Source organism: Pleurodeles waltl, chromosome 9, assembly GCF_031143425.1.
Source record: "Pleurodeles waltl isolate 20211129_DDA chromosome 9, aPleWal1.hap1.20221129, whole genome shotgun sequence".
In the NCBI taxonomy this organism is placed as follows: Eukaryota; Metazoa; Chordata; class Amphibia; order Caudata; family Salamandridae; genus Pleurodeles; species Pleurodeles waltl.
Genome location: NC_090448.1, coordinates 715,683,326 through 715,708,661, shown reverse-complemented (window position 1 = coordinate 715,708,661; position 25,336 = coordinate 715,683,326).

The following is a 25,336-nucleotide window of genomic DNA, read 5'->3' as shown; positions in this document are numbered from 1 at the left end:
GGCGCTCTTCCCGGCCCGCCTAAAAATAATTTTTTCAATCTAAAATGTACTTTTTTGAGACTCTTGGGCAGGCTTGTGAGCGGGCGGTGGAGAAGCGCATGCTGTGGAATCTATAGCCAAAGTAGGGGATTGAGGGAGGTTCTGGAGACCCAGGGGAGACCTCATTGCCATCCTGGTCACAAAAGAAGCGCTCCCGCTTGTGGAAGTCTTGGGCTGGGGATGGGGAGCGAAGCAGACATCCAGAGACCTCGCCGCTGTGTGAGGTGCAGACAGAGATCTGCCTGGATTCTGCCTCGGTGGTCTGGGCCAGTCTACATGACAGTCACTGGAACTGATGGGCCTGGGAAAAGCCGCCGTGGCCTGGAGGGCAGGAAATGTTCTTTCTTTTCTGTTTGGGTTGGTGATTAATCTGCTGTTGTCAGGTGACATATCCGTATTTATGGCATTGTTTTGCAGCAAGTGCCCCCAGAACTGAGTTGTTTTAGCGTGCTGAGTTGCAAGATGTGTTGGGAAGGGGGTGACAGATGCTTCAGGGGTAGAAGCATGGGGTGGGGGGCTTCAGTGGGAGTTGTTCTGCATTGCTATGTTAGTGTTAATCTCTTGTTTTCTGGGTTAGCTATGTTCACACTGAGTGTCCTATTGGGTAGCCAACTGACCCTCTCATTTGCGAGAGCCTGGTTGAGCCCACCACATACACATACTCTAACACCATGCCCACAATACTCTCTTGGAATGTTTTGGCTATAACCGTGTGTACCACGCTGAATTTTCAAGAGGCTCAAGGGGGTAGCCCTCATGCTCCATGAGTCGTTGCCAATGTTAGTGGTCAGGACCCATGCGGAACCCCAGTGGAGGTATGATGGCATAGAAGGCCGTCTAGCCGACAAACATATCAACCTGCTTTCCTGTTATGTCCCCCTGCAGTTGCTTCGGCCCACTTTGTCTGAGCTGCAGACCTTACTGTTGACCTTCCCACACAGTACTACGATTACAGGGGTGACTTCAGTGCAGTCCCAGGCCCTACCTGTGACACTTCCGCTGACCCTTGCCCGGGTCGGTGGTGTGGAGCGACATGCTTGGTGACATGGGTGGACTCTCTGGGCGTATGTGATGCTTGGCGCTCTTGGCATCAACTGATGCGGGCATATACTCATCAGTCTGCTGCCCGCCACACAGAGGCGCAGATAAATCTGATGTGGTTTCCTAGCGGTGAAACTCCTGGCCTTGACTTCGGTCCAGATTCTTGCCCGTGGTATCACTGACCCTGCACCCATTTTGATGGGCTTGGGTGCCGCCTCACAAACCCAGCGCCCGATGTGGCGTTTTAGCGCATGGCATCTGAAAGACCCTGAGTGTGCCGACTTCATAGACCAGGAGCTAGGGAACTACTTCAGGGAAAACTCTGGATCAGTGGCATTGCCAATAACTCTCTGGGCGGCTGGCAAACCCTCCCTGAGGGGAATTGTCAAAGGATATGTCAGGTGGCGAGAAGCCCAGCAGGCACAACTGATAACTAGGTTGAAGAGCAGGATAGCAGACCTGGATCGTTGGGATCAGCAGTCAGACGCGGGTGATCTGGAAAGACAGCTGGCGCTCCAACGAGCAGAGTTCAGACAGGCGTCCTTTGTGGAGGCTAGACAGTGTTGGCAGGTGTATGAGCTAGGCAACAAGACCGGGAAGCTGCTATACAGATTGGCGACCTGTGACGTCTCGACCCGGGTGGTGCCATTCATTAGAGACATGACGGGCTGTATACAGGAGGACCTGCCGATGACGGCTCATACCTCTGCATCCTTCTACAAATCCTACTCAATCCCTAGAAGAACAGAAGAATCCCATTCTGGTGAATATTCTAATGCCCTCCATTCCATCCGCACTGGCAAAAGAGTTAGATCTTCCACTGACAAGGGAGGTGGTGGAAGACGCCATTTCAGGCCTTCGGTCTGGGAAAACCTTTGGCCCAGATGGGTGCTCCATGGAATTTTATAAGAAGTTTTGCTCACAACTGGTGCCCCACATGGTGAACGCATATGAGGAGGCGCTTCAACAAGGCTCCTTCGCCCAGGTCCTGATTGTGCCATAATTGTGGTCATCCCTAAGGGTGACAGAACCTGGGATTAATGTTCATCCTATCGCCCTATTTCATTGATCAATGCAGATTAAAAAATATATGTGAAGATTCTAGCAACCCGACTGGCCCGCACGTTGCCCTATTTGAGCCATACTGATGAGTGCTGGTTTATGCGTCATTGTATACAACGGGTCCAGGTGATGCTTTCGCAGGAGAGACTGGAGGGTGGGTTGGCACTCCTTTTGGTAGACTTCTACAAGACTTTCAATACCCTGGCATGGAACTTCCTCGGGGATGTCTTGGTCCGAATGGGCTTTGGCCCGACATTTCAGAAAATGGTCCACCTCCTCTATCACAACCCATCGGCACAGGTGCGGGTGAACGGTGTTATGTCAGGCCCCTTTCTAATTCAGCGTGGGATGCATCAGGGATGTCCTCTCTCCCCTCTACTATTTGCCCTGGCCATCGAGCCATTGGCCTTCCTCCTCTGTTGTGACCCGATCATTAGCGGCTGGAGATTGGGGGTTGGTTATGAGGACCGAGTGTCCCTATACACTGATGATATCCTGATGTTCCTGGGGGAGCCCCAGAGCTCTGGACCACGATGTCTTGAGCTTTTGAAGCTTTACGGCGAGGCCTCCAGGTTGCCATTGAATCTCGGGAAGTTGCTACTAGTGGAGGAAACACTGGGGGCAGTATCTGGTGTCCAGATATCCCGGTGAGGTGGAACGTATTAAGATTCTTGGGAATCCACCTGTCCCCGTTCCAAGACCTGGCGTGGCAACTAAATTTTCAGCCCCTATCCCGGACTCTTGCCGGGGATCTGGCTTGCTGGTGTTGCCTGCCATTGAACCCATTGGGTCACAATGCCCTCTTTAACATGATCTGTCTCCCTCAGTATCTGTATACCCTGACAAATTTCCCATATTCGGTGTCTCGTATCTGGTTCAGGTCCCTTACTTCTAAACATGCCTCCTTTATATGGGTGGGAGGGCACCACAGAATGGCTTTTTGCTCCATGAGGAAATCTCCCTATGACGATGACCTGGGAATACCAGACATCTACATATATTATCTGGCTGCCCACTTAGTGCTGGTCAATGAATGGTTCACTGGTGGGTGGGATGACCCGGCTTATCGTCTAGAGCTATATGGCCTGGGGTTTGATGGCATGCTGGGCTTGCTATACAGTGGTCCAATCCCGTGGGCCGCCCCTGACTGCATGTGAATGGCGGCGCAGAGCTATAGAGCGACCTTGTGGCTAACAGGGTGGGACCGGCACTTTACTAAACTGATGCCCTGGTGGAAGGACACATGGTTGCGCAGTGTATCCCAGCTGAGGCAGTGGGGCACCATTGGAATTACCTATCTGGGGGACTTGTATGATTGTGACTGCCTGAAATCCTTTCAGTAGTTGAAGGATCAATATGCTCTGGCCAACACCCAGTTCTTTTGCTCCCTCCAGCTGCACCATGCCCTGTGGGCCCATTTACCGTTTGACCTGACTCTTCCGGATCATAGCCCTCCAGAGGCGAAACTTCTGATGGGCCGCCTGGGGAAGAGAGCCATCATCTAGATCTATTGCTCAGTGCCTACAAATGCCCCTGACAGCTTTGCCAGGCTGTGGGACAGGTGGATGGCCTGCGTGGGAGAGCTGGATGAGGACGATTGGAGAGAGGCGTATCTCACAACCAGAGAACTTGCCATATCCGCACGCCTACGGATGGTGCAGGTCAATTACTTCCATATGACAAACTTATCCCCAGTGCGCCTACAACGCATGTGCCCGGTATCATCCTCTGGTTGTCTGAGGTGTGGTCACCTAGAAGTGCACTTTTTGCATGTGGCCTGGGAATCTCAGGAGGTGCGTCCCTTTTGGAAGGCAGTGCAGGATGGGACTTTTGAGGTTCTGGGGCTTCCGATTGAACTGACTGTTAAGATGGTGCTACTATGGCTTCTGGAGGAGTTGTGGGGCCAAGAGCGGATCGAACTTTTGTGGGGGTTGCATGAGTGGTGGCCAAAAGAGACATTACTCAATTATGGAGAAGCCCGGTGGTACCATCAGTGATGAAATAGCGAGCTGAGATGGACTGGTGCTCCCAATTAGAAAAAACAACATATAAAGAACGTGAATGCCCTCAGAAATATGAGACAATTTGGGGGAAATGGTGGTCTCATCATGGGTTGCTTCTTTGAGTGTAGTGACGTTGTTTATGTGGGGTAAAGAAGGAATTGTCGTCCATTGTATTGATTTGTTCCAACTGCTTGATCTGTTATGGACTCACTGTCTTCTTTACTTCTAAAAGAAATAAAGAGGGTTATTAATTTTTTTTTTTACAAAATTCAAAAGATGGACAAGACACAGACAGGACTCAGCACAAAACAATCTCAAACCAACACTCATCACACCAGCACCCACCACTAAAGCACAGACTACAAGACTGTAAAGTAAAAGTGAAAGTAAATTCACTTTTCTATGTGTGCAGCAAGGGAGACCTATTACATCCCTTCCTAGGCATATGTGTCACGTTTTCTGATGTGCGTCATTTTTTTTGACGCATGACAGCCATGCATGGATTTTGCTATGAAGGCTGACAAGGCATGAGGAATTAGATTAGACGCGCAGGTGCGAGGCATCATTTTTGGCTAATGCGATGTTTGAAGGACTACAGTATGCGTCTTTTTTTTACGCATGACGGGCACGCGTGGGTTTTCCCATGAAGGCTGACAAGGCATGAGGACTTAGATTAGACACGCAGATGCTAGCCATAATTTTAGTGATTTGAGAAGTACCATATGCGTCATTTTTCTTGACACATGACCATGTGTGGATTTTGGAGGGAAGGCTGACAGGGCACCCAGATTAACATTTCTAGTTCCAGGGGCTATGCACCTTTGTTGTTTGAATGGTAGGGCAACATGCGTAAGCATGTGTATTACACTGTGTACTGGTAACATAGGAATGTGTTACCATATATTTGTAGGTGTGTGTGATGCATTGGAGGACTGATACTGTTTGTAAATGTGCATGTGTTTGAAGATTATTTTCCGCATACAGGTTTCCTCATATGTACTGTGAGTGTACATATATGATGGAACTCATAATATGGGTCTACCACATTGTCATGTCAGAATTCCCACTGTACTTTTCGCAACACAGCATAAAATAGGATGGGCCATTTGCAAAACATCTTAATGCGTATGATACCCTTGACAAATCTTTAGCAAAGGATGCTGTTGACTAAGGCTGGGTTAAGTTACAGTGACCCATGACAATGTGAGTGCAAGTATTTCCACACTTGGGTGTGTTCTAAGGGAAAGACTTAATGATTCAATGCAACACGTTTAACATACAGTTCTTTATGCATGCAAAATGTTAGAGATGGTGTGCTGACATATCACTGTTGGCATGTATGTGACATGTTTGTGTGTGAAAAGATATGTTCTATGTATGATAAGTGATGCATACTACTGTGGTGTGTTTAGGGATTTGACACATACCAATTCTCTATTCCAGCATGGATATTTGTAGGCCATTGTCTCAGGGCTGTGTACTTATATCTGTGTTAACTACGTTTTCCTATGTGGGAATGTTTGTACTGTTTATATAAGTTTGAGTGTAAATATGTGACACATACACTTTTTCATATGTGAATTGTTCCCTTTTGTCCACACGCAAATAGATGGCACCAAGCCTGGTCCACCTAGGTGAGACATGTATACTGAGAATTAGGAAGTATATGTTTAGGACATACACTTGGAATGTACAATGACGCAAACTTTATTTTTATTGCCAGATTTACATAACTGCATACAAGCTGTATGGCAGGGCTGTTCTCAGGTAGTTATGGCAACCTAGTCATCAGTGCTTCAGTGGCACTTTGTAAGCCCACACACAGCCATTGCTGCATGTATTGACACAGGTTGACTGTGGTCACCTCAGCTCAGTTCAATGTGCAAAGGCAGCAGGCCCCTGCCTGTGTCAAGAGTGAATATAGCCTGCTCAGAGGATTGGTGGGTGGCTTTGAGGGGGGATCTGTCATCCTCATGATTGGCTGTCAGCACAGCAATGCACAGTCACCTTGTAGGAGCCTGGCCTGGTTTGTAGGGGTACCTTGGGTACTTACACCTTATACCTGGTCGAGTTATCCCTTATTAGTGAAGTAGTAGTGTTCCAGCAGCTTAGGCTGATAGAGGTAGCTATAGCAGAGCAGCTTAGGCTGAACTAGGAGACATGCAAAGCTCATGCAATACCACTTATAGTTACACAGTACTTATACACAAGTAAAGACAATTGTCAACATCAGGGCAGTGCGCGCTCTACGGGCGACTGGAATGCAAAAATCCAGCACTTATGAGATAACGTAAATCATGCATTATGCTGATATGCTGTTGTTTAACCTTTTGCATTGCAGAGTTTAATCCTGAAGACTTATATTCAAGGTGCTTATAAATACTGTTCATTTGCAATGTATTGCTGCAGGCTTTCAGAGTGTGTCAGGGTGTAGTCCCTTTCCAGGGCCTTCTAGAAGCTTTCTCTGCAGCATAACTGGGTGTGGTTTGTGGGCTGGGCCAGACTCTATATAAGGGAGCCAGCCCAGCTCCACGTGCTCACTATTCAGAGGTCCCGGTTCAGAGCAGCAGCAACTTCCTGAACTCCTGTTCTGGAGGCCTACTTTGATCTTCCAGGCCTTGCCCGTGATCAGGGCGGTAAGATGGAGGTCGGGCTGGGACCCCAATCCCGTTTTCGAAGGCATTCGAGTTCTTGGCCCTAATTTTTATGTTGAGAGATTTTACCTTATGCGTGTGAATGTGCTCTTGGTTTTTCTGGCATTTACATCGTGACATTCGAATCAGTAAGACGGGCAATTCATTTCTCATGTTTAATTCTTGATATTCATTGTGTGCTACCATTTCTTGGCAGTTACATGATGGCATTCGAATCGGCAAGACGCGCAATTCATTCCCGCAATTAAAACTTGATGTTTCAGATCGCTTGCAGTCAGCGTGATCATTTCATGGCATTTGCATATTCTTGTTGAATTCAGCAATGTGCACGATTCATGTTTCTGCATTTAAAACTAAGTGTTAAAATTCTAGATATTACATTATATGTGCATAGTAAGTCCTTTAATACAACTCCTATTGTGCTCCAGAAAACGTTCAGATTATTTTCTTCTCCTCATGCAAAAAGGCCCTGTTTGATTTTGAAACATAATTCTAGAGGGTTATTATATTCCTAGTCAATGTGTAACATTTAATTAATAGGTTCATTGAGAAGTTGTATAAATCATTCTTGATTCCTACCCAGGTCACCAGACGTCTTGAGGCCTAGTTATTTAGTCCATGCTTAAGTTATCCATGGAAAGAGATATTGGAATGACGTGACAGGTGCAAGATTTGAGGGGGATAACTGATTTATTTGAGTTCTGTTTAAGGCGGACTTTTTATCTCTTGTTTCTTTTCACAAGGATTGTCCTGGTACATTCACTCAAAACCCCTTTTTTTTCTCTTTCAGGGCTCTTGCTGTGGTCCCGGTGTGGTCTGGTCCAACTTTGGAAGTGGTCCGGTCTTCCCCTTGTGCCAGCAGCCCAGGTTCCCCAAAATGAAAGAAGAACAAAAACAGGTAAGTGGGGTGTAAGGTAAAGTCTATATAGGGTTAGTAGGATGGTGAGGGGAGAGGTAGAAGTGGGGGTAGTGATGGGATAACTTTTATTTGTTTGTAGGCTTCACCCTTGCGTGTAATCCCAGGAATTCCCTTTCTCCTGAGAATATCCTCTTACGGTGGCCCTTCCAGTGTAGTTAGGGATATCGAGTTAAGGGCTTCCCCTTTGTTTAGAGAGTCTCCCCTTCTCTGCAGGACCTCCCCGTTTTCCTCCCCTTATCCCCCCTTTCCCCCCTGATTCCTGGCAGCCACTCTAACAGAAACCCCCAGTTGCGGTACGAACGTACCTTAGGAGGCCACGCCCCTCCGGGGACGCGGCCGGCTGTTTGCCGGTCTCCCGGCTTCTCTTTGGCAGGGGCGGGAGGTGCCCTGGGCTTTTCCTCCTTTTCCCGGATTTCCTCCTCTTCGTCGGGCTCCTCTCTGGCGGTCTTCGTCTTTCCGTATTTCTTCTCCTCGGGTCACGTTCTCCGAGTGTCTTCCTCCATCTCTCTCCTGCTCGCTTCCCCCGTTGGTCCGTCTTTTCTTTCTTTTATCGTCAAAACGCCTTCTGCGTCTGACGGCATAACCCCGAGGATCTCTCGGGTGCCCCGGGGGTATGTTACCCCGGCCGCTGCAAGCACACTGGAACCGGTGTCGGGGGACGTCCGGTTACAAGGAGTTAAAAAACATTCTAGCTCGAATAGACCCGCACCCTACAGACTGTCAAGATCTGATAAACCTCGTTTTGAGACTGGATCATCGTTTAGCAGAACGAAGGGGAACACACAAAAAGACTCAGAAATATTCCTGGCGTGTTCACAATAATAGAGAATCAAGAACTCAGAAAAAAGAACGCTAGAACCTATGGAAATCGGAACAATCAGGAGGCCTTTGGCCAAAGACGAAAAGGACCTATGTAGAAAGAAAGGACAATGTCTTTACTGCGGGAACAAGGGTCATTTCGCCAAAGAATGTCCAATCAAACCAAAGAGCAAACTAGGTCCTGTCCAGAAATTTGCAGCCAATGCACAAGTCGAGCCGGAAAACTAAATCACCCAAGATGTAAAGAAGGGTTGCTCTTGGGTGTCACCGTGGACCCTTCACAATCTGGGCATAAAAGTTCAAGTAAAGAAAAAGAACTATTTCAAGAAGGCCCTCATAGATTTTGGGGCTACCGCCCAATTGGTCCGCGCATGGGGGATCCCATGTACTGAGAAGAAGACTCCAGAAATAATACAAGCAGTAGATGGAAAACTCTTGACTGGAGGGCCAGTACCTCTTCAGACTGTCCCCTTGTCGGTGATCTGTGAGGGGAAGAACCAAAGAAACAAACATAAAGAGAAACTCATCCTTGACGTGATCCATGCTCCTCAGTATGGAATTATCCTTGGCTTACCCTGGTCAACTCATCACAATCCTAAGATTAATTTGGCAGAACGAAAGGTCATGTTCTCTTCAGCTCTATGTAAAGAAAAATGCTTCCAAAAGTCTCTAGTAATCAAAGTTTGCAACTCTTACATGGCCACTGCAGCGGAGAAAGAAGCTAAGTTGCCCAAACAGTATTCATCCTATAAAGATGTATTCGATGAAAAAGAAGCAGAAAACTTGCCTCCTCATAGACCTTATGACTGTCAAATTGATCTAATCCCAGGTGCGATACTCCCCAGCTGTCGTGTATACGCCCTGTCAGAACATGAAAATCAACATATACGAAAGTATCTAGATCAATTCTTTAAGGAAAAATGGTTTCATCCGCCCTTCTAAGTCTCCTGCAGCCTCTCCTTTGTTTTTTGTCCCTAAGGCGAATGGAGATCTTCAAACTTCTATTGACTATAGGGGTTTGAACAAGGTCACCATAAAGAATAAATACCCCTCGCCCCTGATTCCGGTCTTGCTGGAACAAGTAAGGAAAGCTAAAATCTACACTAAGCTCGATCTACGAGGTGCTTATCATTTAGTCAGAATGAGAGAGGGCGATGAATGGAAAACAGCGTTCAAGACAAGATATGGCCTCTTTGAATATACCGTCATGCCTTTTGGTCTGTGTAATGCTCCAGCAGCATTTCAATTTTTCCTGAATGACGTTCTTAGAGAGTATCTCGACATATTTGCAATAGTCTACATCAATGACATTTTGATCTACTCTGACAATGAAAACGAACATGTGCAACATGTCAAGAAAATTCTCGCAGCCCTTCAAAAGCACCATTTATATTGCAAACTAACCAAGTGTGTGTTTCATGTTACCACAGTTGAGTTTTTAGGGGTTATCCTTACCCCTCAAGGTATGGTCATGGCAGAAAAGAAAGTACAAGCCGTATCTGATTGGCCCACTCCAAAGACTGTTTGAGATGTACAATGTTTCCTGGGGTTTGCAAACTTTTACCGCAGGTTTATAAACCATTTCTCTCAAACAGTGGCCCCAATCACTAAGTTATTGAGAAAGAAAGAAAACTTTGTATGGTCCCTAGAAGCTGACCAAGCCTTTTCAACTTTGAAAGAAGCCTTTTCCACTGCCCGGTCTTGACTCACCCTGATGTGGATCGTCCATTCATAGTGGAAGCCGATGCCTCAGATGTGGCAATTGGTGCAGTCTTGTCACAACGAAGCAAAAACACTGGCCAACTTCATCCTGTAGCTTACATGTCTCAAAAACTGAACGAAGCCGAACAGAACTATGTAATTGCTAAAAAAGAGCTTCTGGCGATTTGTGACGCCTTTAAAGAATGGAGACATCACTTGTTGGGTGCCAAGTACACTGTCACAGTATATACTGATCATCGCAATCTCCAGTTCATGAGTTCAGCCAGACTTTTGACTCCTCGGCAATTACGCTGGATGTTGGTTTTTTGCCAAATTTGATTTTGTGGTAACTTTCCGTCCTGGTAAAGACAATCGCAAAGCTGACACCTTGTCCCACCAAGAGTCTACCACGTTGCCTGCAGTCCAACCCTCCAGAGCTATCATTGCTCCAGACAAAGTCCTATGCATCATAAAAACTGAAGATTTCTTTGAAGACATCTGTAATTCCTTCACCATTGAGAAATGGCAGACATGGGCTCAAGCAGATCCCAAAAGGTCAATCAAGCAAAGACTACCTTTCCATGAAGCTCGCTTGTTCGTGCCCACTACCAAGTTTCGCAAGTTAGTATTTCATTGGTTGCATGTTATACTTACGGCAGGTCATCCAAGTACTCCTAAAACTCGTGAATTAATCCAACGCTACTTTTGGTGGCCTACTCTGACAAAAGATGTCAAAACAATGGTAAACGACTGCAAAGTCTGTGCTCGCATCAAGACAAGTCATTCTGCATCCACTCCCAACTCCATGTCGACCTTGGGAACACACCTCTTTAGACTTCATTACAGGACTACCAGTGGTTCAACAACATTCAATAAACCTTGTGGGAGTAGACAGTCTCACAAAATATGGACATTTCATTCCCTGTAAGAAATTGCCCACCTCCAGCGAACTGGGAACCATCTTACTGAATGGAGTGGGTCGTTATCACGGGCTGCCGAAAATTATTCTCTCCGATCGAGGGTCGCAATTTGCCTCCAATTTCTGGAAAACATGGTGCAGAACACTTCAAGTCATGTCCACACTATCTACTAGCCATCATCCTCAAACAGATGGTCAAACTAAGAGACTAAATCAGACATTGAAGCAATACCTGCATGCTTACACTGAGAAAGCACTTCCTTCTGGGACATCAATGCTCTGGTTAGCTGAGTTTGCCTACAATAACTAATTTCACACATCCACTGGTGTTACACCCTTTTTTGGCTTGTTTGGCTATCATCCTGACACCTTGCTCATCACGATCCCTCAAGAAAGTTCTCTTACACCAGCTATGTCGGAAACCATTCAACACTTTCACCAAACCCAGAAACTGATTCAACAGCATTTAGAAAAGGCCAAACAAAAATACAAAAAGCATTACGACAAGAAACATTGTGAGGGACCTCAGTATCAACCAGGTGATAAAGTGTGGCTTTCTACAAGAAATATAGACTTTAAGAAAAAGCACATGTTTAATCCAAAATTCATAGGTCCCTACACTGTCCTTCAGCAAATCAATCCTGTGACCTATAAACTGCAATTACCAAGGTCATTACATATTCATCCAGTGTTCCACACTTCCCTCCTGAAAAAGGCAGTCCAGAAGGTCCGCCCTCATCCAGCTCTGGATCTAGTACAGGGGGAAGTGGAATACGAAGTCAAGAAGGTGTTGGATTCCAAACTTAGAGGGCGTAACCTATAGTACTTAATCTTGTGGAAAGGTTATGGCCCTGAAAGTAACTCATGGGTTTCCGCATCTGATATTCGTGCTCCACTACTTGTGAGGCGTTTTCAACGTCTTAATCCAGGCAAGCCAGGCCCTAGAGCCTCATATTCATTGTGCGCTACCATTTCTTGGCAGTTACATGGTGGCATTTGAACCGCAAGACACGCGATTCATTCCTCGTGTTTAACTCTTGATATTCATTGTGCGCTACCATTTTTTAGCAGTTACATGGTGGCATTCGAATCGGCAAGACGAGCGATTCATTCCTTGTCTTTAACCCTTGATACTCATTGTGCGCAACCATTTCTTGGCATTTACATGGTGGCGTTCGAATCGGGAAGACGCGCAATTCATTTCCCTGCATTTAACTCTTGATATGCATTGTGTGCAAGTATTTCTTGGCATTTACATGGTGACATTTGAATCGGCAAGACGCGCGATTCATTCCTTGTGTTTAACCCTTGATACTCATTGTGCGCAACCATTTCTTGGCATTTACAAGGTGGCATTCAAATCGTCAAGACGTGTGATTCATTCCTGCAGTTAAAACTTGATGTTTCAGATCGCTTGCAGTGTGGGCGATCATTTCATGGCATTTGCATATTCTTGTCGAATTCAGTAATGTGCGCGATTCATGTTTCTGCATTTAAAACTAAGTGTTAAAATTCTAGATGTTACATTATATGTGCACAATAAGTCCTTTAATACAACTCCTATTGTGCTCCAGAAAACGTTCAGATTATTTTCTTGTCCTCATGCAAAAAGGCCATGTTTGATTTTGAAAACATAATTCTAGAGGTTTCTTATATTCCTAGTCAATGTGTAACATTTCATTAATAGGTTCATTGAGAAGTTGTATTAATCATTCTTGATCCCTTCCCAGGTCACCAGACGTCTTGAGGCCTAGTTATTTAGTCCATGCTTAAGTTATCCATGGTTACAGTATGACAATGCTTAGAATCATAGTCTAGTAAAGATTAATGTGATATAATCTTGATATTGCGTGTTTCAACCTTTTTGTTTCTTATAGGTCTCCTTCCCAGCTGTTCCCATCTTAATTCCCTTTTCCCCCGCTTGGACTCTCTCAGTCTCTGTGATTCATCTATCAGAGTCTTGGAGCTGTCTTGTGGTGGACATGTTGGGAGCGTGCACAGACCCCGAGGATCTGGTCTCCCTGACAACAATACTCAGTGTTACCAAAAATAAAGGTAGTTTATTTGGGTGACACAGTACCAAAAATATCTTAGAGGCAATGCTCCTTCTGGAGGTAAGTATTATACACAATATATACACTAGACACCATAATAAGGTAAGTAATTAGACATAGGATAGTGCAACAATAGGAAATGCTATATAATGCAATGGGGGAAAATAGGTCTAGGGGCAACACAAACCATATACTAAGAAAGTGTAATGCGAATCACAAATTCCCCCCTAGACAAGTGTAGTGTGTGCAGAATTGCTGCGAGAGTAAGAATACAGTAAATATAAGTACATTACCCCACCCCAGAGCCCAGAAAAGCAGGAGTAAAGTACTGCAAGTTTCCTTAAGACACACTACACCTCGTGATATGGATTGTTGCAGTAACCAACCAAGTCTGCAAACAACAACTGATGGATTCCTGGACCTGAAGACCTGCAAAAGAAGGGGACCACATCCAGAAGTCAAAAGAAGTTCCAGGAAGGACAGGAACCCCTACCAACCCAGGAGAGGGTGGAAAAGAAGAGTCCCTGGATGGACTAAGACTGCAGGAATGCACCCTAGGAAGATGCCAGAAGGTTCCTGCATAATGCAAAGGATGTGCCATGACGTGAAGATGGATGCAGATGTGATTTTGTGTTGGAAATCGCCAACAAGCCTTGGTTACAATAAAGTTGCGTTTTGCATCAAAATGGCGCTGGCTGGACCCAGGAGGGACCTGGTGACCTCAACTTGGTGTGAGGACGAAGAGGGGGCTCTCAGCACTTCAGAGAGCCCTCAGGATGCCATGCAGCACCCACAGGAGTCCTAAGACATGGGGACAAAGGAGGCACAAAACGCAGTTGGTGCAGCACTACAAAGAAGGGTTCCATGCCACCAGAGGTCAACTCAGTGAGTTGAGCATCGCAGGATACAGTGCTGAGGATCTGGGCCATGCTGTGCATGAAGGAAGTTTGCAAATAATGCACAGAGGCCTCAGGAGGTGAAGAAGACGTGGTGCACAGGGCTATTGTCGCTCTCAGGAAAGGCAAGGTCTTACCTCCTCCAAATTGCGTCAGCAGGATCTCAGGAAAGTCTGTGTCGTTGGGGTCCACCCTCTGTGTTTCTAGGAGCACGCCCGTCGCTGTGAAAGGAGTCCAGGAGTACCGGTCGGCGACTTGGAAGGTGCCTGTGTGAGCAGGTGAGTGACTCCGTCACCCCACAGGAGATTTCTTCGGTCCTTCTGGTGCAGGATGAAGACAGGGAGTCCTCAGAGCGTGCACACCATGGAAACTGTTGCAGTTGCTAGCTGGAGCTGAAGTTGCAGAAGAAAAGTATCCCTTGTGGATACTTTGTTGCTGTTACAGTTGTTCCTGGAGCAGGCTGCGGTTGATCCGAGGTCAGAGGATGAAGTAGTAGTTGCAGAGGATTCCTGCTGGAAACTTGCAGGTAGAATCTCAAGAGAACCCACAGGAGAGACCCTAAATAACCCTGAGAGGGGGATTGCCTACCTTATCAGGTAAGGACCTATCAAGGGTCTCTGACGTCACCTGCTGGCACTGGGCACTCAGAGCCCTCCAGAGTTCCCCCACACCTTGCAAAGTAAGATGGCTGAAGTCTGGGACACACTGAGGGAGCTCTGGGCACCACCCCTAGGGTGGTGATGAACAGGGGAGTGGTCACTCCCCTTTCCTTTGTCCAGTTGCGCGCCAGAGTTGGGGACAAGGGGTCCCTGAACCGGTGTAGACTGGCTTATGCAAGGAGGGCACCATCTGTGCTCTTCAAAGCATTTCCAGATGCTGTGGGAGGCTACCCCTCCTCAGCCTGAAAGACCTATTTCCAAAGGGAGAGGGTGTAACACCCTGCTCTCAGAGGAAATGCTTTGTTCTGCCTTCCTGGGACTGAGCTGCTCAGACCCCGGGAGGGCAGAACCCTATCTGTGAGGTGGTAGCAGCTGTAGTTGCAGTGAAAGCCTCAGAGACCTGGTTTGGCAGTACTGGAGGTCCATAGTGGAACCCCCAGGATGCATGGAATTGGCTCCCCAATACCAGATTTGGAATGGGTGGACAATTGCATGATCTTAGACACCTTACATGGCCATATTCGGAGTTACCATTGTGAAGCTATATATAGGTATTGACCTATATGTAGTGCACGCATGTAATGGCATCTCTGCACTCACAAAGTCCAGGGAAATGTCCCTGAACTATGTGGGGGCACCTTTGCTAGTGCAAGGGTGCAGTCACACTTAGTAACTTTCCACCCAACCTTCAGCAAGTGAAGGTTAGACATATAGGTGACTTATAAGTTACTTAAGTGCAGTGAAAATGGCTGTGAAATAGTGTGTGCACTATTTCATGCAGGCTGCAATGGGGGGCCTGTGGAAGGGTTTGTCTGATCTCCTTATGGGTGGCAAAAGAAATGCTGCAGCCAATAAGGATCTCCAGGAACCCCAATGCCCTGGGCACCTAGGTACCATATACTAGGGACTCATAAGGGGGGGTACAGTATGCCAATTGAAACTGGTAAATGAAGTCACTAGATTATAGAGACAAATTTAAAAGCTGAGCGAACATAAGCACTGATGTTCTGATTAGCAGAGCCTCAGTGACACTGTCAAGCACTACACAAACACACACATTGGGCCATAAACTATGAGCACTGGGGTCCTGACTTGAGGTCCCAGTGAGACAGGCAAAAACATACTGACATACAGGTAAAAATACTGTACTTTCCTACACAATCCCCCCCCCACCAAACGAGGGACAATAAGGCTGACCTTGCGCAGAGGAGTCTTCATTGTCTAAGTGGAAATATCTGGAGAGTCCATCTGCATTCGAGTGGGTACTCCCAGATCTATGTTCCACTGTAAAGTCCATACCCTGTAGGGAAATGGACCACCTCAACAATTGAGGGGTTTCACATTTTATTTGTTTAAGCCACAATAGAGGTTTATGGTCTGTCTGAACAATGAAGTGAGTCCCAAACGAACGAGTTACTTACCTTCGGTAACGACTTTTCTGGTGGATACATTAGCTACCTGTGGATTCCGCAGCTAATGAATACTCCCATGGCGCCAGCATTCGACGGAAATCTTCTTCCTAGCTTCTGCACGTCGACGAGGACGTCACATTAGCCCACGCGACGCCATCTGACGTCATACAGGCAATAAGAGGTCCTCGCCGACGTGCCGACGTCAGTACCAACATTTTTTACGTGCATGAGAACAATAATCCTATGCAATGAAAGATCAAGGCAACATCTCATAACATTGTAAAGTACACAACATTACAATAAAATGGCTATAGATTTAATATAACTTTCTTTCCTTTTTTTTGTTTTTTGTTTTTTAAAACAAAACATTTATATATACCAAATATGAATATATACATTTACAAGTATCCATATATACAAAATCTATTGCAGTCCTAAAGACCAAGAGGAGCACACTCAAGGATTACTTGGTGAGACCAAAGAGGCAACGGGGAGGCGGGTGGGACCGTGAGGGATCCACAGGTAGCTAATGTATCCACCAGAAAAGTCGTTACCGAAGGTAAGTAACTCGTTCTTCTGATGGATACAACTACCTGTGGATTCCTCACCTAATGAATAGAGTCCCAAAGCAGTACTGCGCCCGGTGGTGGGTGCCTAAATGGTCAAACCAAGAAATCCTGCAGCACTGACCGTGCAAAATGGCCGTCCCTTCTGACCTCAGAGTCCAAGCAGTAGTGCTTCGCAAAAGTGTGAAGGGACGACCAAGTTGCGGCCTTGCAGATGTCGACCACAGGAACACCCCTAGCCAAAGCTGAAGTGGCCCACTTAGCCCTGGTGGAATGAGCTCTAATACCATCAGGAGGATCCTTCTTTGCTGAAGAGTAACAGATTTTAATGCAAAGAACAACCCACCTGGAGAGTGTTCTCTTGTGGACTGCCTTTCCTCTCCTCTTGCCCACGTATCCGATAAACAGCTGATCCTCCAGCCTGAAATCCTTAATTCTGTCAATGTAGAAGCTTAACGCCCTCTTTGGGTCCAAGCGATGTAGTCTTTCTTCCTCCTTTGAAGGATGAGGCAGAGGATAGAACGTGGACAAAGTGATTGTCTGAGCCAAATGGAAGGGTGAAACAACCTTCGGAAGGAAAGCAGCCTTGGTCCTCAACACCACCTTATCCGCATAAAAAGTTGTATAAGGGGGTTTTACTGATAAAGCCTGCAACTCACTCACTCTCCTTGCAGATGTTATGGCCACTAGGAAAACTGTTTTAATAACTAAGTACCTTAAGGGGCAAGAATGCATAGGCTCAAAAGGGGACCCCATAAGGAAAGTCAGGACCAAGGACAAATCCCATTGAGGCATAACGAATGGTTTTGGAGGATATTTATTTAGAAGACCCTTCAAGAATCTAAGAACAATAGGGGACTTAAACAGCGATGGTTGGTCTGGCAGACAAATGAAGGCTGACAAGGCAGACAAGTAACCTTTAATAGTAGCCACTGCACAACCTTTCTGCACTAGAGACAAAGCAAAAGATAAAACATCTGACAAATGAGCACGTAAGGGATCAATCTGTCTCTCTCCATACCATACCACAAATTTAGACCACCTAGTAGCGTAGATAGTTTTAGTGGAGTGTCGCCTGGCCACTAAGATAACATCCACTACATCAGGCGGGAGAGAGAAGGAACTCAGGTTGCCCCGTTCAATCTCCAGGCATGAAGGTGCAGGCTCTGGAGGTTGGGGTGTAAAACCTGCCCCTGCGACTGCGAGAGGAGGTCTGCCCTGAGAGTGAGACAGAGCGGAGGGCGCATTGAGAGTTGGAGAAGATCGGAATACCACACCCTCCTTGGCCAATCCGGAGCTATTAAAATTACTAGAGCCCGGTCTTGGCGAATTTTCCTCAATACTCGAGGAATCAAGGGTATGGGGGGAAAGGCGTAAAGCAACTGGTCGCACCAGTTTCTCTGAAACGCGTCCCCCAAAGCCCCCTGCACCGGATACTGGAGACTGCAGTATTATGGACAATGCGCGTCTCCCGAGTGGCAAACAGATCTATCCGAGGAAACCCCCACATCTGGAAGATCAAACGAACTTGATCTGGATGGAGACGCCACTCGTGGTCGGCCGAGAAATGGCGACTGAGACTGTCCGCACATACATTCAAGACTCCGGCCAGATGATTCGCTACCAAGCAAATCTGATGGTCCTCTGCCCAGGACCAAAGTCGAAGAGCTTCTCTGCAGAGAAGGTACGACCCTACTCCTCCCTGCTTGTTTATATACCACATCGCGGTAGTATTGTCCGTTAGGACCTGAACCGACTGACCGCGAAGGGATGGGATGGGAGGAAAGCCTTGAGAGCCAGACGTACAGCCCGCAGCTCCAACAGCTTCATATGCAAAAATCCGTTCCTCTGGAGACCAAAGCCCTTTGATCTCCAGATCCCCCAGATGAGCTCCCCACCCTAGAGTGGAAGCATCCGTTATGACCGTGGTCACTGGTGTGACTGCGCGAACGGCTTTCCTTGTGAAAGATTGTTGCCCGCAATCCACCACTTCAAGTCCGCAGCAGCATCTCTGGAGATTTCGACAGAACCTTCGAGATCTCCTTTGTGTTGAGACCACTGCCTTTGGAGGCACCACTGAAGAGCCCTCATGTGCCAGCAAGCATGCGTGACCAACAGTATGCAGGAGGCAAACAGACCAAGCAGACAAAGGACCTTGAGGACTGGATGACCGCTCCATTTCGAAACATTGGAACCAACTCCTGAATATCTTGAATCCGCTGAGGCGGAGGAAAGGCTCGATTCAATGTTGTATCCAGCACTGCCCCTATGAACAGGAGACGTTGAGAGGGCTCTAGGTGAGATTTGGGCACGTTCACCGAAAAGCCCAGGTCGAACAACAACTGGGTTGTTGACTGCAGATGATACGACACAAGCTCCGGGGACTTGGCTTTGGTCAACCAGTCGTCCAAGTAAGGGAATACTGCTATCCCCTTCCTTCTGAGCTCTGCCGCAACCACTGACATCACCTTTGTGAAGACTCTGGGTGCTGAAGTAAGACCGAACGGGAGGACCGCAAACTGATAGTGTTGCGACCCCACCACAAACCGAAGATACCTCCTGTGCGACTTGAGTATCGGGATATGAAAATAAGCATCCTGCAAGTCGACAGACACCATCCAAACTCCATTGTTCAACGCCAAAAGCACCTGAGCTAGGGTCAGCATCTTGAACTTTTCCTGTTTGAGGAACCAAGTCAAGATCCTCAGGTCCAGGATTGGCCTCAACCGACCATCCTTCTTGGGAATCAGGAAGTACCTCGAGTAACAACCTCGACCCCTTTCCTGCTCTGGGACCAACTCCACCGCGGACTTTAATAGGAGGACTTGAACTTCCTGTTCTAGCAACAGGAGGTGTTCTTTTGAACAATAAGATGGGCGGGGCGGGATGGGGGGCGGAAACTCCCGAAAGGGAAGGGTGTAGCCTTTCCCCACAACGCTGATAACCCAAGTGTCCGATGTAATAGTCTGCCACTTGTGAAGAAAATGCCGTAACCTTCCCCCTACAGGAAAGGAGTGAGTGGGGATTGGTGGAAGCCTAAGGCTGCTTCCCCTGCAGCACCCCTCCAGAGGACGAGGAAGAGGCAGAGTGCTGCTGAGAGGCTCCCCTGGTGCGGACCCTACCCCTCCCTCTAATTGATCTAAAGGTGAGAGAAGAGGCAGGTTGCTGGAATCTCCCCCGAAAGGAAGAGGAGGAAGAGCCACGTCCAAATCCACGAAACCTCCTAAAAAATCTGGAGGAGGCAGAAGAAGGGGCTTGCAGTCCTAATGACTTGGCTGTGGCCCTGCTTTCTTTAAACCTTTCCAATGCCGAATCCGCTTTGGCTCCAAACAGTTTGTCCCCATCAAACGGGAGGTCCAACAGGGTCGACTGCACGTCCGCAGAGAACCCTGAGTTGCGGAGCCAAGCCTGTCTCCTCGCCACCAAAGCCGTGCCCATCGCCCTAGCCACCGAGTCAGTCGTATCCAACCCAGATTGGATAATCTGGGTTGTGGCAGCCTGGGCATCCGAAACAATGTTCAAAAGTCCTTGGGGAAGCTCTGTATGTGAAGATGTGATGTCGTCCATAAGAGCATAGATGTACCTCCCCAAGATACAAGTCGCGTTGGTGGACTTCAACGCCATGCTACAGGACGAGAATATTTTCTTAGATTGTGAATCCAACTTCTTGAAGTCTCTGTCCCCCGGCACCGTCGGCAAAGAATCCAGGCGCAGACCTAGACGAACAGGAGGCCTGGACCACCAAGCTCTCCGGCGTAGGGTGTCTGGACAGAAAGCCAGGGTCAGATGGCTCAGCCCGATACCTCCTGGCCACAGCCCTATGAACAGCCGAGGAAGATACTGGCTTCTTCCACACCTCCAACACCGGATCAAGCAAAGCCTCATTGAATGGTAAACGAGGCTCCGCTGCAGTAGAGGCTGAATGTAGAACCTCAGTCAACAAATTCTGTTTCGCCTCCGCCACCGGCAAAGGCAGTTCCAGAAAGTTAGCTGCCTTTCTTACCACAGCGTGAAAAGTAGCTGCCTCCTCAGTATACTCCCCTGGAGATGATAGGTCCCACTCAGGAGAAGTATCCAGCCCACTGGCTGTATCCAGACCATGAAGCTCGCCAGACTCCTCAATCTCTCCTTCCTCCAAGACTCGTTGGTATTCCTGCTCCTCCAAAAGACAGAGAGCACGTCTTCTAGAATGCAGCCTTTCTTTGATACGCGGCGTCGACATGGCATCCGCCGAAGTCGAGGATCGACGCCGATCTCCGGTTCCATCCGACGCCATGTCCGGCGCCACAGGCAGCTTCGACGCCGAGGTAGGAGCCGGACGAAGAGAGGTGCGTCCTGGAGTCTCCGATGGTCCTGTCGGAGTCACTGGCCGAAACCCCGAAGTCGACGGGATGGAAACCTCCGGGGCCGAAATCTCTGGAGCCACCGGAGCGGACACCAGAGTCGACACTGGCGCCGAGCCCACATTCCCTAAAGGGAGAAAGGGCATAAAGGGTGCCTGCCGTAGCGGCGCCGGAGGACCCAAGGTGAAAGCCAACGGCCCCAAAGGACCAGCTGGAGCACCGCCTGGAGCCATCTGCTGAAAGATGGTATACATCGCATTCAAAAATGCGGTATTATCGGCTCCAGGGGCAGGAAAAGCCGGATTCTGGGGTGCCTGGATCGAAGGCGACCCCGACGCCAGCCTCGACGTCTGTGAAGCCGGAGAGAACACCTGAGGCTGCGTCACTTCAACAACTGAAGAAGACTGTCCAGGCGAAGTCGGTGAAGCTGGAGAAGGCAACGGCGTCGACGGGTGTGGTGTGACTGTGAGACTGACCTCCCAAGTCTTTTGACGCCGAGCCGAAGGCGACCTCGAACGAGACTCCTTGCTGGAATGGCGCCGGGAGTCTCGATGACGCCGATGAGACCTCGGCGAGGAGGACTTCCTATGATGCTTCTTCTCCTTCCTTTTTGACTTCGCTATGAAGAGTTTAGCCTCTCGTTCTTTTAGGCCTTTCGGATTCATGTGTTGACATGAATCACATGTTGCGACGTCGTGGTCGGAGCTTAAGCACCATAAACAGTCGGAATGAGGGTCAGTAACAGACATCTTGCCCCCACACTCCTGACAGGGCTTGAAACCCGACTTCCTCTGAGACATAATAACCTCAGAGAAAAAATTCACGCAGCAGAAAAATACACTGTAACTTCGAAAGCAACAGTAGCTCCCTCGAAGATAACCGTTTCGAATGTACGGAAAAAAGGGAACTGACGTCGGCACGTCGGCGAGGACCTCTTATTGCCTGTATGACGTCAGACGGCGTCACGTGGGCTGATGTGACGTCCTCGTCGACGTGCAGAAGCTAGGAAGAAGATTTCCGTTGAATGCTGGTGCCATGGGTTTATTCATTAGGTGAGGAATCCACAGGTAGTTGTATCCATCAGAAAAGTAGGGTCTTAGCTTCTTCAGTGCCCAGACCACAGCAAGGGCCTCCCTCTCTATGGCAGACCAACACTTTTCTCTATGAGACAACCTCCTGCTAATGAAAGTAACAGGTTGATCCTGGTCCTCTGAGTTAAGTTGTGATAGTACAGCCCCTACCCCTAATTCCGAAGCATTTGTTTGAACAATGAATTTTTTGGGAGTAGTTTGGGCTCTTCAAGACATGTGCAGAACACATTGCCTGCTTAAGCTCCTCAAAAGCTTTCTGACAGCTAGCTGTCCACAATACCTTTTTAGGCATTTTCTTGCAGGTGAGATCATTAAGAGGGGCTGCAATGGAGCCATAGTTCTCAATGAACCTCCTGTAATACCCAGTGAGACCTAAGAAGGCTCTGACCTGGGTCTGAGTAGTAGAGGGAGCCCAGTCCATAATGGTCTGAATCTTCCCCTGTAGTGGTGCAATCTGTTCTCCACCTACCAGGTGTCCCAGATAAACCACCTTCCCCTGCCCTATCTGGCACTTTGAAGCCTTGATAGTTAGGGCTGCCTTTTGCAGGGCCTCCAAACCTTTCCAGAGGTGGACCAGGTGATCCTCGCAGGTGGAGCTAAATACAGCAATATCATCCAAATATGCTGCACTGAAAGCTTCCAAACCTTCAAGGACTGCATTCACCAGCCTCTGAAAAGTGGCAGGTGCATTTGTCAAACCAAAGGGCATAACTATGAATTGATAATGCCCTCCTATGGTAGAAAATGCAGTTTTTGCATTAGCATCTTCTGACATTTTGATCTGCCAATACCCTGCAGTCGAATCAAAAGTGCTTAGATACTTGGCAAATGCCAGTGTATCTATTAGCTCATCTGCCCTGGGTATAGGGTGAGCATCAGTTTTGGTTACAGTATTGAGACCCCTATAGTCCACACAAAACCATATTTCTCTCTTTCCTTCTTTGCTATGCGGTTTGGGGACAAGAACCGGGGCTATCAGAAGGCTCAATAACTCCAAGGTCTAACATTTTCTGAACTTCTGCTTTTATGCAATCTCTGACATGGTCAGGTTGTCTGTAAATTTTACTTTTGACTGGTAAACTGTCTCCAGTGTCAATAGTATATTCACACCAAGTAGTTGTACCAGGTGTGAGTGAGAAGAGTTCAGAAAACTGATCAAGGAGTTTTCCTTCTTCTCAGCAATAAGCAGTCTGCCAAAACTGCTCCTTCCACTAAACCATCAGCTTCAGTGTTGGAGAAGAGATCAGGGAGAGGGTCACTCTCTTCTTCCTGTCCCTCATCTGTAGCTATGAGCGTGGTTAAGTCAGCCCTGTCATAGTAAGGCTTTAGGCGATTGACATGAAGCGCCCTAAGGGGGCTTCTGGCAGTGCCCAGGCCCACCAGGTAGGTGACCTCACCTTTCTTTCTACTATTAGATGGAGTCCACTCCATTTGTCCTGGAGTGCTCTTGGGGCTACAGACTCCAATACCCACACCTTCTGTCCTGGGTGGTACTCTGTCAGGACAGCCTTCTGGTCAAACCATTGATTTTGCAGCTCTTGGATGGCCTGAAGGTTTTAAGTGATTTTTTTCATGTACTCAGCCATTCCGGATCTTAGACCAAGCACATAGTCCACAATTTCTTGTTTTGGAGCTTTTATAGGGTGTTCCCAACCCTCCTTAACAAGAGCAAGAGGACCCCTAACAGGGTGACAAAATAGGACTTCAAAGGGGCTGTAGCCCACTCCTTTTTGGGGTACCTCCCTATAGGCGAAAAGAAGGCATGGCAATAAGACATCCCATCTCCTTCTGAGTTTTTCAGAGAGTACCATTATCATGCCTTTGAGAGTTTTATTCAACCTCTCAATGAATCCATTAGTTTGTGGATGATAAGAGGTGGTGAACTTGTAGGTAACACAACACTCCATCCACATTGCTTTTAGGTATGCAGACATGACGTTTACTACCTCTGTCTGACACCACTTCCTTAGAGAAACCCACCCTGGAAAAGATTCCCAGGAGGGCCTTTGCCACTGCAGGTGCTGTAGTGGTCCCTAAGGGGATAGCTTCTGGATACCTTGTGGCATGGTCCACCACCACAATGATGAATATATTGCCAGAACTGTTGGAGGGTCAAGGGTGCAAACAATATCAACTCCTACCCTTTCAAAGGGCACCCTAACCACTGGCAGTGGGATGAAAGGGGGCCTTTGGGGTGCCACCAGTCTTGCCACTGGCTTGGCAGGTGACACAGGAGCGACAAGACTCCTTTGTGTCTTCTGACATATGGGGCAAGTGAAAATGTGGAACAAGCCTGTCCCATGTTTTACTCTGGCCTAAATGCCCAGCTAAAGGGATGTCATGAGCAAGAGTAGGGGGAATTCCCTGTACTGAAGGGGGATGACAAATCTCCTAGTGGCACCAGGTTTAGGGTCCCCTGCTTCAGTATAGAGGAGATTATTCTCCCAATAAACTCTGTGGGTGTCAGTGACATCACCATTTTGCTGCTTGACAGCTTGCTGTCTGAGGCCCTCCAATGTGGGACAGGTTTGCTGTGCCACACTCAGCTGTTCCCTGGCAAGCCCCCTGCACCCAAAAGCTCAGCTGTATCAGCTTCCAGCTCCTCTGGTGTAGGTTCTGCGTAGGGAGAGAATTCCTCTTCCTCAAAAGGGAAATCATCTGTGGAGGGAGGGATAGTGGACAAGGGTTTGCCCTTCTTACCCCGAGTTTGTGGGAGCACTTGGTCCATTATTCCAGGATCCATGTTTCCCTGTACTCTTTGCTTCTTGGCATAGGCCCTGGTAAGAGCAAAGATATGCCCAGGAATGCCCAGCATTGCTGCATGGGCCTCTAACTCCACTTCAGCCCATGCTGAAGTCTCCAAATCATTGCCTAGCAGACATTCTACAGGTAAATCAGTGACTACCACAACTTTCTTTGGACCAGTAACCCCCCCAGTTGAGATTCACATCAGCCATGGGGTAGCTTACAGTGTTGTTATGGGCGTCTGTCACTTGGTACTGGTGACCAAGTAGGTGCTGCTCAGGGGCAACCAGTTTGTCTATCACCATTGTGACAATGGCACCTGTGTCCCTGTAGGCCTCAACCTGAACACCATTAATCAGGGGTAGCTGCTTGTACGTATCCATATTAAGGGGACAAGCAACTAAAGTGGCTAG